Raw genomic sequence first — 15,879 nt, forward strand, 5'->3', positions numbered from 1 at the left:
TATGGACTTGGTCTTTTACCAAATGGGGCTATCTTCTGCATACCACCCCTACCTTGTCACAACACAACTGATTGGCTCACACGCATTTAGAAGGAAAGAAATTACACAAATTAACTTTTAACAAGGCACACCTGTTTATTGAAATGCATTCCAGGTGACTACCTCATGAAGCTGGTTAAGAGAATGCCAAGAGTGTGCAAAGCTGTCATCAAGGCAACGGGTGGCTACTTTAAAGAATATATCAAATATATTTTGATTTGTTTAAAACTTTTTTGGTTACTACATGATTCCATATGTGTTATTTCATAGTTTTGATGTCTTCACTATTATTCTACAATGCAGAATAATAGTACAAATAAAGTACAACCCTGGAATGAATAGGTGTGTCCAAAATGTTGAATGGTACTACAGTAGAGACCATTGAGACTGGATGGTCCCTCATCACACACACACACAGACACACGCACACCCACTATGACTTTCCGTTAATGTTGTTCTTACATATAATGGCCTGCAGGAGATGACTATGGGCCATTGGGCACAGACTGAAACAATGACTAGCTTTAAAGGGAGCAGATAAGCATCAAGTAGGTCATTTGAAGTTAATTCGGACTCTCTGGTTCTTTCCCAAATGGCACCCTACTACCTATAGTGAACTACTTTTGACCAGGGCCCATAAAGTGCCATTTTGTATACAACCTCTGTAAACATGAGCATATTGTTGGGTCAGCAGGTAGAGTGGCCATTACAAATCAATTATGAAATAGACCTATTTGAAACGGTAGAATGGGTGAATCACGGACGTTATATTACTGGAATGATTTCCGTTGTGGGAATACACAGGTTGAGGCAGCCAGAAAATACCAGCCCCCCCAGTTTTCAGGGATTTAGTTATATGCAACATCTGTGTCAATATTATGGAGGTTATTTGGTTTCTCTGTTCTTTTAAGTGGTGCAAAAAAGAGAACAACTCTCTCCACCTGTGAACATTCAGCAAGGAAAACATTCTCGTATGTGTGTTTAGTGTGCATCGATGCGGGGTTGCGGGTGTAGTCCTACTGTATTTTGTCAGAAATGTGTGTGCGTGCGTGCGTTAATTGAAAGGTTTCATTAGCCTACTTTTTGTTACCTAACTCCATGGCAGAAGGATTTAGATATTGACTTACCTGGTTAAATAAGGGCTAAACTAAAAATGTACTGTTTAGGCTACTATCATAATCTCACTTTGTAGCAAACTAATTGGAAAAGGAAAATATGAGGGGCACAGTAGGTCTATAAATTCAGGGCCATCCATTCAGTACAAAATCCTCCAGCAGCGCCACTGCTGAAAAAAAGCATACTGTATTCATTCTGTCGCTAACCAGGGCGCGTTGAGGAGAGCTGCTGCTCCTGCGTCCCTCCAGTTGCCGCCCCGAATAGGCATGCTAAGCAAATGCCCAGCACAGTACAGCACAGAGCTCTCTCGGCCGCAGATACTGAACGCAGGGAACTATAGCCTACCAGACGATAACGCGACCGACGCATCTCCCAGGTAAAGTGTCTATGCAGTGCGTAATTTCAAGGTGATGATAGCGGTAGCCTATGTGTGAAATGTAGACTAATGCAAGAAAACGACGGATCTAATAGGATATCGAGTGAAGGCTGTGTCCGCTGGAGGCATATTCGGCAGAGGTTGAAGAATGCTGCTGGTATGAAGTAAACAGAGCAGAGGCAGTGAGAGAGAGAGAGGCGCATCTGCAAACGGTGCCTCAACTTAAAGCCTGGCTGGGTGATCTTCATATCTGCTGCAATTGCTTGCATTTTTCACCATAGATAGCTCACCGTATGTGGTTAAAAATGGTATGTCAAGAACATAAGTTAGGGGAATGGACGAACGTTCCGTTGTTTACATATTTATTTACTTCAATATAGAGTGCTAGCTGGACTCGCTGAAGGTTACATGCAACTGCACTTCAGACCTAGCTAGCTAGCAACCTAGTTGTTATTCAACATTTCGCGTGTTTACAATGTAGCCAGCCCAGCTGTCAATAGCTTGCTGAAGGTTAGACAAACGTAGTGGCAATCAGTATCCAAATTGCAAATTGCATTGGCATATCACAGTTATCAAGCAAATGTTCAATTTGGTAACGGTACAGACTAGAACTACAGTTTTGAACGCCTTCAATCTTGCTACATAGCGCAGTTATATTTCAAATATTTGTAACCATCAACAACACATCGCAGTGGGAATGTCAATGACCCAGCAATGGCATGGTTTGGTCTGTCAAGTTTATGCGGCTGGCTGTGATGTGTCCCAATGTCGCACCTGCAGCATCTTCTCAATCACATGTCTGAGGTCAAATCTTCAATCTTCCAACGTTTTCCCCATTTGGTCGAACTTGGATAACTTCAAGTACTTCTATTATAATGTTATTCTGATGGATTAATACAACCATTTAGATTTTTTTTTAAACATTATTATTAGACTAGATAGAGACATACTACTCAGAAGTGTAGGTTACCAGTTGTGTGTGTGTGAAATGTGACTCATTGTGTTGACACAGGAGACAGACAGTCTGAGCGTACTGGTGTGAAATCGGCGGGAAATTGTTTCAACTCATTATTATTAAGTAACTGGTTTCACATTCTTTTTTTTGTTTACTCAGCTTTTCGGTTGATGTTTTACCTGAACAAAAAAAAAACGGCCCAAATTTAGCTCAAACTTGAGAAAATTGGTCTCATATGGTCTCATATGTTCATTCAACTAGAAATTATTATTTGGGCATTATTTTCAACATACATATTTGGCACACATTGACATACATAATTACATTGTGCATGTTCATTTATACAGTAGTTAATATACTGTACATGTCTTCACCTGGGATTTAAACTCACAACCGCTAAGGGCCCTAAGCGGCCCCCCAACCAAGCAGGCCCCAAAAAATGGTGGCCCCCCTCTTGACGGCAGAGAGAAAAATGTGCGTTTTAAATTATACACATTTTGCCATGGGGCATAGAACATTTTGCAATTTTAAGGCAAATTTCATTCGATTCTACACATTTTGCCATGGGACCAAGATACATTCTTGTAGGTTTAAAGCTAATTTCCTGCAATTCTACACATTTTGCCATGAGGTTGAGAATTTTTTGGCCGTTTTAAATCAAATTTCCTGCAGTTATACACATTTCGCCATGATGCAATGGCCCTGAATGCCCAGTCGGTATTCGGCCATGATTACTACAAGTTCAGTGGCTGACAAAACAAGAGAACCTGCTGATGTACAACCACATTTCTAACTTGCACCTTGTCTATTCTACTATTCTAATTCTCAAAAGTAAGTTGAGACCCCGATTGAGTTCCTTATGTCGCTTATGCCTGGAGCCGACCCTGGTTCGTGGAATTCCAATCTTCCTGCTATGCCACCATGTCTGTGTCAGTGAATGATTTCACCTGTATTGCTACACTTTGCACTCAGCTCTGTTAAAAGCACACTCAATGTATTGTATTTATCATAGTGATTAGGGAGTAACATTAAAACATGCCCCACCAACATTAGACAACTATAGAGAAAAATTGCTGAAATAAGTCAATTAAACCAATGATTAGAGAATAGTCAGGTTAACTAATAATTGGCACAGACATGGTGGTATAGCAGGAAGCTTAGAATGCCATGAACCAAGAGGTTGTTAGTTCAAATCCCATGTGAGGACATGTTGAAATATAATTTCTGTATAAATGAACATGTCAATGTGTGTCAAATATTTAAGTTGAAAACGTTGTATGTTAAAAGCACTATGTGTGTGTAAATAGTTCCACATACTTTTTTTTTGGGGGGGGGGGGGGGGTAATTATAATGTGAATGAACATATGAGACATATCAGACAAGTTGAGCAAACACATCATTTTAAGTTGACATCATTTTTGCCAACCTTTTTTCAAGTTGGAGTTTGGGCCAACTTTTTTTTTGAAGGTTCAGGTAACACATGGACCAGAAAGTTGAGTTAACAAAACAAAAAAATAACCGCCGTGGAACCATATACTTAATAATAATTAGTTGAAACAGTTTTTTAAATATATTTTTTTAACAGTGTATGACTATGGTGATAAGGCATGAGGAAGAGGTCAACAACTGGTGTGATGAATGGTCAAGGTCAACTAACTAGGCTAGTATAGGTTTCTCCATTTATTACATCCATTGTAGTCGGACACTGCTTGTTAGTTAATCTGCATGTAGGAACACCAAAAGGTCAGTTTGTATTTGTCATCCTCTCGTTAATAAACAAAAACATAGCAAGACGGTGATAGGCAATGCGTCTTGAGAGGGTCATGATGAGTATTGCACAAAGAATTCAACATGCTAGGTCTAGTTTCACTTTATTCTGACATTTCAGTTAGCCTAGCCCATGGCTCATTCTGTTAATTGGTGCTGTATGAAAACTTAACCCCCCCCCCCCACACACACTTATTCCCACTTACTGGGTCTGTTTTGTGTCACCTAGGAGGAGAACTCAACATAACCTTTAGGGAGAGGAGTGGCGTCGAAAGGAAGGAAAAGAGGAAGCAAGTTTTGCCAGGCGTCACTTATCTTGGATTACGTGGAGAGAAGGTATCCTTCCTGGAAAACACTAATAATGACGGCTAACAGTAACACATGCCTCTGTAAATAGTTTAGCAATCTGATAGTGTATTAATAATCAGAATCTCTCACTGAGTGCTAGCTAGGCCTTTCAATATGGTTTTAGACTGGAGTTACCAGACAGAAAATCTACGTTAAAACAGTGTAGGCCTATATGTCTACACTGTCTCATGAAAAATACTAAACACAGACATAGACCTACACTCTATGAAATGAAAGACATTCAGCCGGAATGGTATTAACATATTAGACTGGTTTGCTTCTGAAGTCAGAGGGGTGTTGAAAGCCAGCTGTCTTTTTCTTGACCTTTCACTCAGGGTCCTCTAGAGGGCAGATGTCTAGACTAGAGACCAGAGACCTGTGGTTCAGTTGGCCAGTTCAACTGGAAGTTCAGGAATCCAAACAAAGGTCATTATGATGCAGACATTACTGTGTTTTGCAGTGCTCTCACGCAACATTGCATTTTTACGAGTTTCATCCCAAATGGCGCCCTATTCCCTATATAGTGCACAACTTTTGACCAGAGTCCTATGGGAATAGGTTGCCGTTTAGGATGCAAGCCTATATCTTGTTATAAGATGACCATAGTCAGTCTTTCTAGGCCTATGTTTTAGGTTGATTCGTGTAGTTAACGGAACTCAGCCAGAAGCGTAATTCCTCTGTCTGAACTCACTCTTATTGGATTTATTTAAGCCTAGGTGTGAGTCCCAAATGGCACCCAATTACCTTCATAGTGCATTACTTTTGACCAGAGGCCTATGTGCCCTGATCAAAAGTAGTGCACTATATAGGGAATAGGGTGCCATTTGGGACGCATTGTAGGTGTGGCCTTGCAGGGCTAAGAAGCTGCATGAGAACAGTATTGTAGTCTAGTCCTGTGGATTTCTATTAGACAATATTAGTTTGTTCAGTATTTAGCTGTTTATTCATTTAGAAGAACCAGTAGGCCGCAACGCTTTAGAGCCCCTGGTTTTACAACATTTTAAGATGAAGCAGTAGACTACAAAGGACTTTGTATTGTCTAGGCAGAGGACAGATCCTCAACCGACGGGCACTGTGTGAGAGGTTATGTTAGCTGCGACAGCCTCTGTAGCATTTGTTGTAATGTTATTTCAAGGTTATGACTCTGGCATTCTTAGATTGACACATTGTTTTGGTCCACTACTGTAGTTTCCAAAGGAGAACCGACACTGGACATGTGAACAGAGAGGTTGAAACTCCTTGACAAGTTTCAGCTCTGGGGTTTGATTTTACGGTGTGTGTGTGTGTGTGTGTGTGTGGGCGGGGAGGGGAGGGGGACGGGGGGACGGTGGTGAGTGTGTGTGTGTCAGTCATAGAGAGAGAAAGAGTGTGTGTGCACCCGTGCGTGAGAGAGCGTGCTTGTGTGCGTGTTTTGACACATACCCTCCTCTGGCAGGGTCGGTGTAAGAACGTAAAGCCAGTTGGATGCCCCTGGCGGGAGGGTGTAAAGAGGGAAGTGGCTCGTTAATTCCGGCTGTACTACAGGAGGGGAAAGGAAAGGGCTGGTCAACACAGCCACAGCACTCTAGAGGCGTTGCATGGATGTATCCTGGCTAAGTGACTCATACTGTACCAATTCAGCTTCTATCACTTAGCTCACACTCTAAGTCAGTTAGCCAGAGAGACTTCCTGGTACTAGACGATAAAACAGACCCATTCTTTACAGACATTGAATAATGTTAGCCATGCATGCACCATATCTTATTCCAAACTTTTTATGCACTGTACAATTCTTATCAACGTTTAGCTCTGTTGACCTGTACTGGTTTTTTAAGGACGTTATCGACTAGTTCATAAAATAGCAGCTGATACTCTCTGATAAGGCAAAATCTGTAAAAATCTGTCATCTAATTTGGAGTTCTGGACTTTTTGTCCCATAGCTTTTGATTCTTTCACATTTCTTCCCCCTCCATCGAAGTGTTCAGCTGCCTGCCAAGTCTGTCCATACCTGATTAGCATCGTGCTAGTGTACTGCGGTGTGTTAATCCTTTGATCACAGTGGTTCGGTCTGATAAACCATGCCTCGGTCATCTCAAGGTAGCCCCAAGAACCTTGATGAGAACTAATGACCATGAGAAGACAAGCTGAACAGTGGACGGGGTAAAAAAAAAAAAAACACATAGAAATATAATTTCTAGAAGGAACATTGGAACATCTCCATTCAAGTAAACGTTCTATAATTCTATTTCTATGGTCAAAAACCAAAACAACATATCCTTGGACATAGTGCTGGAGAGTTAGTCTTACTCGATGATATTCCTTTTATGAACTGCAGAGAACTGTACTGTATAGCACGGGCATTAACTTGCTAATGTTTCAGACAGGCTTACCAAGACGTTCCAAGGCGTCTTTTATACTGTACATTTAAAACTGGAGCAGGGTGTGGACTGGATTCCATTGAAAAACATGTTATATGACGTCAATTAATTTATTTTATATATGTTTCAGATGAATTAGGATAAGCCTTTGAAATAATGGGAAATAAGCCTATTGCATGTGCGACACTAATATCCAACACAACTTTTAATTTAGACCTAGATTTTTTTACACACTGCAATACTCTTTTAATGTTCCTCATCATCTGAAGTCATAACTTTGAATTAACGAATCCACACAGCATTTCAAACACTTGACACTGTTTGATTAGATCACTCTAGTGTGTCTAAAGTGAATCAAGTCTGTGGTCTGTAATATGTTACTGTCTCCATTGTAGGGGAACGTAACATCCCATCCCAACCCAACCCAACGGAGGTCCTTTCATACTGAAGCCAGATGACTCCCTCAGTAACTCCCACACTGTCAAGTTTTGGAGGGAAACAATGGATGTATCCCAAATGTCACTATGAGCCCTAGTCAGTAGAGTGCCATTTGGGACATAGAATATGTGGAGCAAACAGCCTACATACATTTGTCCATAAGCAATCTGCTATTTCACAAAAGGAAAACGACCGTTGCTATGGGAGCAGTTGAGCAAAATATGTTTGTGGGTGTTTAAAGTAATTCCTCATGAGCTAATTCACTCAATGTGAATGAGATTGTTGTTGAGGTCTAGTGCTGTACCCTACCCTACTGATGAGAGGGTGTGGATAGATAGATAGAGATAGATAGATAACATGTTGTTGACCGAGTGTGGCAACATGGGTTTGTTAGCAATGTGGTGCAGTGGTTAGGGGAAAAGGACAGATAGTTGTGAATGTTGCTCAATTCTTAGATCAATCATTGTCATGTCTTTGATAAATACGTTCAACTTCTGTCACTTAAACTACTGTAAACGAGGTGTTTAGAAGTGTTCTGTCCAGATGGACCTGAGTCTGAAAAACTACTGAAACACAATCAGTTGACATGTTGCAGCCAGGGCCCCTCACTCTCAGTGGGGTTGGACAGAACAGGAGAGCGAGAGTCAAAAGTTTGGACCCACCTACTCATTCAAGGGTTTTTCTTGATTTAAAAAAAACTGTTTTCTACGTTGTAGAATAATTGTGAAGACATCAAAACTATGAAATAACACATGGAATCATGTAGTAACCAAAAAGTGTTGAACAAATCAAAATATATTTGAGATTCTTCATAGTAGCCACTCTTTGTCTTAACGGTTGCCAAGAGTGTGTATAGCTATCTCTCAACCAGCTTCACCTGGAATGCTTTTCCAACAGTCTTGAAGGAGTTCCCACATATGCTGAGCACTTGTTGGCTGCTTTTCCTTCACTCTGGGGTCCAACTCATCCCAAACCATCTCAATAGGTTTGAGGTTGTTGATTGTGGAGGCCAGGTCATCTGATACAGCTCTCCATCACTCTCCTTGATCAAATAGCCCTTACACAGCCTGAAGGTCTGTTGGGTCATTGTTCTGTTTAAAAATGGGATGGCATATTGCTGCAAAATGCTGTGATAGCCATTCTGGTTAAGTGTGTGGTTAAGTGTGCCTTGAATTCGAAATAAATCACAGATTGACTGGCCTTCATGTCTTCATGTAATGATGGACTGTCGTTTTGCTTTGCTTATTTGAGCTGTTCTTGCCATAATATGGACTTGGTCTTTTACCAAATAGGGCTATCTTCTGTATACCGCCCCTACCTTGTCACAACACAACTCTTTGGCTGAAACGCATTAAGAAGGAAAGAAATTCCACAAATTAACTTTCAACAAGGCACACCTGTTAATTGAAATGCATTCCAGGTGACTACTTCACGAAGCAGGTTAAGAGAATGCCAAGAGTTTGCAAAGCTATCATCAAGGCAACGGGTGGCTACTTTAAAGAATCTCAAATATAAAATATAACACTTTGTTGGTTACTACATGATTCCATATGTGTTATTTCATAGTTTTGATGTCTTCACTATTTTACAATGTAGAAAATAGTTAAAATAAAGAAAAACGCTTGAATGAGTTTGTGTGTCCAAGCTTTTGACTAGTACTGTACATACAAAGAGACTGTCAGAAAGAGTGAGACAAAGAGAGGGGTGGGCTGGGGTTGTGAGTTATAGCGGATCTGGGCTGGCAGTGTGGCGTTGAAATATGGCCATGTGTGACCTATGGGCCCTTGTCAAAAGTTGTGCACTTTAGGGAAAAGGGTGCCATTTGGGACATATCCCATTTTCAGCCTTCGCCAGAGCGTCTCAGAGATACTCAGTGTCGTGTTGAGAGAGCTGATTGGAAACACCGACACACATCCTCAGGAAGCGCCAATTCCAAGCGGGGTACGCTGGACGATGATGTCACAGAGCCAAACAATAAAAAAGGTTTTGGCAGAATGTAGTTGGCCCCTCCCCTCTTCTGGTCTCTCTGGCCAATGAGGTTTGCAACAATACAGAGGTGTGGCTCCTCTGAAGGAATATTTGAGGCAGGGATTGGATGGGATGTTATCCTTTGGGTCTCTGGCAGACCTGGGTTCAAATACTATTACATTTCACTTTACACTGCATGCAGTGCCAGATGGATGGTGTTTGCACTTTTGTAACTATTCTATTGGTTCCATTGCGACAGGCAAGTTCAATCAAAAATTGATTTCAAATAGTGTCTCCAGACACAAGTTTGTGGGTTATTCCTAGATTCCTTTTTGTTTTCTAGCCATGTGCTGCAGTTTTCTAGGATTGTTTTACGGATGGATCATGCAGTGGAGGCTGTTGGGAGGAGCTATAGGAGGACAGGCTCATTGTAATGGCTGGAATAGAATCAATGGAACGGAGTCAAACGTGTTTTTCATGTGTTTGATGTGTTTGATGCTGTTCCATGAATTCCATTCCAGCCAGTACAATGAGCCTGTCCTCCTATAGCTCCTCCCACCAGCCTCCACTGGGATCATGGCACGCTCACTGTCTCCTGAATACCTTTTTGACATTGATTCCTACTTTCACCACCGCTAAGGAAAAGCGCTCATAAGCTGCGTAAATAGGCTTAGGTTTATAGGTAGACAGACAGATAAAACTGTAAGAAACATTCATAGTTTATCACTATATAATGTAGGAATAAGTAACCGACACCAATTTGTCCTTCATTCCTTGTCAGGGTTCAGTTCCAGAAACTATTGCAGCGCCCAGAGCTATGATGATGAATGTCAGATGTTGTCATCGCCACAAAATTGTTTGAATGTGAGCGTATGTCTGTCTGCTAGCCGGCCTGTAGATATTTTGACTGCAAAACACTTTGGCAACGGCCATTACACATTCTTTATAAGAATTGCACTAACCTTTCTGCATAGAATTGTCCAAGCTCGTTAGGCAAACTGTTGGATAACATGGATCTAGACTTGACTGTTGTTGCCTGTTAGCTTTTTCTTTCTTAAAGTAGCTATAGACAACTTCAATTTCCTGATTAGGGCTCTTCATCTGTGTCGTCAAAGCCCTAGTCTTGTCTCTGTCCCATGCTTCTCTCTCTCGAATTCAAAGGGCTTTATTGGCATGGGAAACATGTTTACATTGCCAAAGCAAGTGAAATAGATAATAAGTTAAATAAAAAAAATGAACAGTAAACATTATACTCACAAATGTTCCAAAGGATAAGAGACATTTCAAATGTCACATTATGGCTTCGTACAGTGTTGTAACAATGTGCAAATAGTTCAAGTACAAAAGGGAAAATAAATAAACAAATATGGGTTGTATTTACAAGGGTGTTTGTTCTTCCCTGGTTGTCTTTTTCTTGTGGCATCAGTTCACAAATCTTTCTGCTGTGATGGCACACTGTGGTATTTCACACAATAGATGGGAGTTTAAATTTGATTTGTTTTTTAAATTCTTTGTGGGTCTGTGTAATCTGAAGGAAATATGTGTCTCTAATATGGTCATACATTTGGCAGGAGGTTAGGAAGGAACTCAGTTTCCACCTCATTTTGTGGGCAGTGTGTACATAGCCTGTCTTCTCTTGAAAGCCAGGTCTGCCTACGGCGGCCTCTCTCAATAGCAAGGCTATGCTCAATGAGTCTGTACATAGTCAAAGCTTTCCTTAATTTTAGGTCAGTCACAGTGGTCAGGTATTCCGCCACTGTATACACTCTGTTTAGGGTCGCTCTCTCCCCTCTACCGGGGCCATGAAGAGGATTGACACCAAACTGTTAACTGGGAAACTGTCTTCCTCCTCCAGCCTTTCGGTATGCATCCAAAATGGCACCCTATTCCCTATATAGTGGACTACTTTTGACCAGGGCCCATAGGGCTCTCATCAAAAGTAGTGCACTATGTAGGGAATATGGTGCCATTTGGAAAGCAACCTTGGTGTTGTAGCCACTAGCTACCAGTCAGGACAGATGCCTTCTTCAAAAAAAAAAATGCCTTTATTTATGTACTGTACAGTGCATTCGGAAAGTATTCAGACCCCTTCCCTTTTTCCACATTTTGTTACATTACAGCCTTATTCTAAAATGTATACAATTATTTTTTTATTTTATCAATCTACACAAAATACCCTATGATAACAAAGCAAAAACAGGTTTTTATACATTTTTGAAAATTTATTACAAATAAAAAACAGAAACACCTAATTTACGTAAGTATTCCGACCCTTTGCTATGAGACACGAAATTAAGCTTTTTTTAAATTAGATTTTTTTAAACCTTTATTTAACCAGGAAGGGCTCATTGAGATTAAAATCTCTTTTTCAAGAGCGCCCTGGCCAAGAAAGGCAGCACCAAGTCATTACAAAAAAATGACAGACAGACAACATGAAAAACTACATGTAATCTAGTAAAAACCATTGAATTCACAAGAGTATAAAACAGCAAAGTAAAAACATTGACAGGTCAGTGAATCAGCCTCAAAATCCTTCATCAGTGATTTAAAAACACCAATTGGGACAAGTTCTTCCAGTTTAAAAGTATTTTGTAAGGTGTTCCAAGACGACGGCGCAAAGTACATAAAAGCCCTTTTACCAAATTCAGTTCGGACATTTGGGACAGTTAGCAGGATAAAGTCCAGCGAATGACGAGAGTACCCACCACATTTCTGAACAATAAAAATGCACAAATAAAAAGGTAGTAAACCCAAAATGGCTTTGTAGAATCCTGCTTAGCAGCTTAGCTGCATCCTGTTTCCATTGATCATCCTTGATATTTCTACAACTGTCACACCCTGATCTGTTTCACCTGTCTTTGTGTCTCCACCCCCCTTCAGGTGTTGCCCGTCTTCCCCATTATCCCCAGTGTATTTATACCTGTGTTCTCTGTTTGTCTGTTGCCAGTTTGTTTTGTTTCGTCAAGCCTACCAGCGGTTTTCCCGTGCTCCTGTCTTTCTCTAGTTCATTTTTTCCCGGTTTTGACCGGTTTTTGCCTACACTGAGCCTGCCTGCCGTTCTGTACCGTCCGGACTCTGCTTTGGATTACTGACCTCTGCCTGCCCTTGACCTGTCGTTTGCCTGCCTCCTGTTTTTGTATTAAACTTTTGTTACTTCGAAACTGTCTGCATCTGGGTCTTCTACTGAGCCTTGACAACAACTTGATTGGAGTCCACCTGTCATACATTAAATTGATTGGAGATGATTTGGAAAGGCACACACATGTCTATATAAGGTCCCACAGTTGACAGTGCATGTCAGAGCAAAAACCATGCCATGAGGTCAAAGGAATTGTCCATAGAGCTCCGAGACAGGCACAGATTTGGGTTAGGGTCCCAAAAAATGCCTGCATCCTTGAAGGTCCCCAAGAACACAGTGGCCTCCATCAGTCAGGGAGGTGACCAACGAGCCCGATGGTCACTCTGACAGAGCTCCAGAATTCCTCTGTGGAGATGGGAGAACCTTCCAGAAGGACAACCGTCTCTGCAGCACTCCACCAATAAGGCCTTTATGGTAAAGTGGCCAGACGGAAGCCACTCCTCAGTAAAAGGCACATGACAGCCTGCTTGGAGTTTGCCAAAAGGAACCTAAAGACTCTCAGACCATGAGAAACAAGATTCTCTGGTCTGATGAAACCAAGATTGAACTCTTTGGCCTGAATGACAAGCATCACATCTGGAGGAAACCTGGCACCATCCCTACGGTGAAGCATGGTGGCGGCAGCAGTAAACATTATACTCACAAATGTTCCAAAGGAAAAGAGACATTTCAAATGTCATATTGTGGCTATATACAGTGTTGCAACGTTGTGCAAATAGATAAAGTACAAAAGGGAAAATAAAAAAACATAAATATGGGTTGTATTGTCAATTCTTGGTTGCCATTTTCTTGTGGCAACACTTCACAAATCTTTCTGCTGTGATGACACACTGGTATTTCACCTAATAGATGGGAGTTTTCCAAAAGGCACCTAAAGAATCTCAGACCATGAGAAACAAGATTCTCTGGTCTGATGAAACCAAGATTGAACTCTTTGGCCGGAATGCCAAGCATCACGTCTGGAGGAAACCTGGCTCCATCCCTACAGTGAAGCATGGTGGTGGCAGCATCATGCTTAGGGGATGTTTTTCGGCGGCAGGGAGACTAGTCAGGATCGAGGTAAAGATGAACGGAGCAATGCACAGAGAGATCCTTGAGGAAAACATGCTCCAGAGCACTTAGGACCTCAGACTGGAGCGAAGGTTCAACTTCCAACAGGACAACGACCCTTAGTACACAGCCAAGACAACGTAGGAGTGGCATCGGGACAAGTCACTGAATGTCCTTGAGTGGCCCAGCCAGAGCCCGGACGTGAACCTGATCGAACATCTTTGGAGAGACCTGAAAATAGCTGTGCAGCGACACTCCCCATCCAACCTGATGGAGCTTAAGAGGATCTGCAGAGAAAAATGGGAGAAACTCCCCAAATACAGGTGTGCCAAGCTTGTAGCATCATACCCAAGAAGACTCAAGGTTGTAATCGCTGTCCGGGATGCTTCAACAAAGTACTGAAGGGTAGAGGGTCTGAATACTTATTTAACCGTGATATTTGCGGGAGGGGTTATACATTTGCAAACATTTCTAAAAACCCGTTTTCGCTTTGTCATTATGGGGTATTGTGTGTTGATTGATGAGGGGGAAAAACGATTTATCCATTTTAGAATCAGCCTGCAATGTAACAAAATGTTGAAAAAGTCAAGGGGTCTGAATACTTTCCAAATGCACCGTATTTCATTACAAACCAGTCAAACCAGAAAACACGCTGATTTATTATTTGGACTCTATCTAGTATTTGTTATCTAATTTAGCCTACCAAGTGGTTGTGATTGAAGAAATGTCAATGAGTGTTAGGCGACATTCATTTTCTTTAGGCTACATAGTGTGAGAGAGAGTACAGTGCTGTGAAATGCCAGATCTGGTCTGCATATGGTTTAGCTTATTTTTAGCTTAGCTAGGCCTCCATGATATCCATAAAGAAGATCATTAATTTCATTTTGACAGAGTCAAATCATTAAAAAGTACCAGATCTGCACTTTTCAAGAATCCGCAGCAGCAGCAACAACAGTAGAAGTGTTTCCATGCCAGGATCATTAAAGATCTAAGTCAGTAGCTAACACAACACACGTATTGTTAACAAAACTCAAATGTTGTTGTTGTTGTGGTGTTAGGAAAAAAGGGAATGAAAGTGGGCCGTTGTTGCTATCCGGGGCTGCTGCTGTTGCCTGAATCAGGAGTTTTATTTGATATCAAATGGTAATTCCATTGCGTAAGAGAATTAGTGATATTTAAACTGAGCTCGCCGTTGGACGCTAGGGCAGGAGGGGGGGGGGGGGCTAAGGGGGATTGGGAGCCAGGAGGGTCACGAACAGAGGGGAAAAGGGAAATACTTATCCTGATGTTGACTGGTGATGGTGAAGATAAGGCCCATTTAGAGATGATTACTGACTGACATGAATTAGGATTGTGGGTTTAAATATGTCTTACATCGGGCAGCATATGTTATGGATCATAATCAGTTTTGATTATATTATGACATTGCCGAATTACACGTGTGAGTGTCTGTCTGTGGGTTGGTTCTTCTATCCTTGTGGGGACCTAAAGTTAAAACAAGGAAAATTCTCCTTCATGGGGACATTTCCCACGACCCCATGAGGACAAAGGCTATTTTAAGCTTAGGGGTTATGGTTAGGGTAAGGGGTTAGGGGTTAAGTTTATGGTTAGGAGTAAGGTTTAAGGATTGGGTTATGGTTATGGTAAGGCTTATGGTTAGGGAAATAGGATTTTGAATGGAAATTAATTTTAGGTCCCCACGAGGATAGAAGAACATAATGTATGTGTGCCAAAAGTAGTGCCCTATTGCGTATTTCCAATGATGATTTACTCCAGTGTTTCACCCAAAAGGCTCTGTTTCCAACTACACGGGCCAGCACCCGTGTCTTACTGGGCCATGGCTCCAGCAGACCTACTCTGACTTGGAGCCAAGGCAAGGTCTTGGGTACTTTTCAGCTGGCATTTACATAACAATGGCTAACTGTGAACTTTAACACCGACTAACAAAGCAACAGTCTCAAATGATGCAGGCTGTTGATTCTGCAGGCCACAAGTCTTTAGTGTCGTGATATAATAACACTAGAGCGAACATTAACATTAAACACTGGCGGCCCGCTGTCTCATTGGAAAAGCACAACGTAGGGAATAGCAGCCTCTGTGTAGACCAGGGTCCAGGATGGTGTATCGCTTCACTTGTTGCTGCTAGAAATGGGAGAAATGTCACAGGACAACGCTATCCTAGGTTGACTGAACTGTTGAACTCTTTGTTTTACCAGTTGCATTAGCAGAGATGGAATGGGGTTTGCAGTTAAAATGTGGTTTGCACATAGTGTCACATCTGGCATGGCTTGGATACATTTGGCGTTTAGGCCTATCTAATTGAGAC

At 41.5% G+C, this 15,879-nt stretch overlaps 1 protein-coding gene across 1 annotated transcript in view; it reads left to right on the plus strand.

Moving 5' to 3' along the window:
• Positions 1-1,372: 1,372 nt before the first annotated feature.
• The window catches only part of LOC139420420 (uncharacterized), a 34,744-nt gene continuing 20,237 nt past the window's right edge, over positions 1,373-15,879 (plus strand). The window contains exons 1-2 of the mRNA XM_071170500.1: positions 1,373-1,531; positions 4,483-4,589. The gene's annotated coding sequence lies outside the window, so the exon portion shown is untranslated. The remainder of the gene's footprint in view (positions 1,532-4,482; positions 4,590-15,879) is intronic.

Source organism: Oncorhynchus clarkii, chromosome 11 (genome assembly GCF_045791955.1).
Source record: "Oncorhynchus clarkii lewisi isolate Uvic-CL-2024 chromosome 11, UVic_Ocla_1.0, whole genome shotgun sequence".
NCBI lineage: Eukaryota > Metazoa > Chordata > Actinopteri > Salmoniformes > Salmonidae > Oncorhynchus > Oncorhynchus clarkii.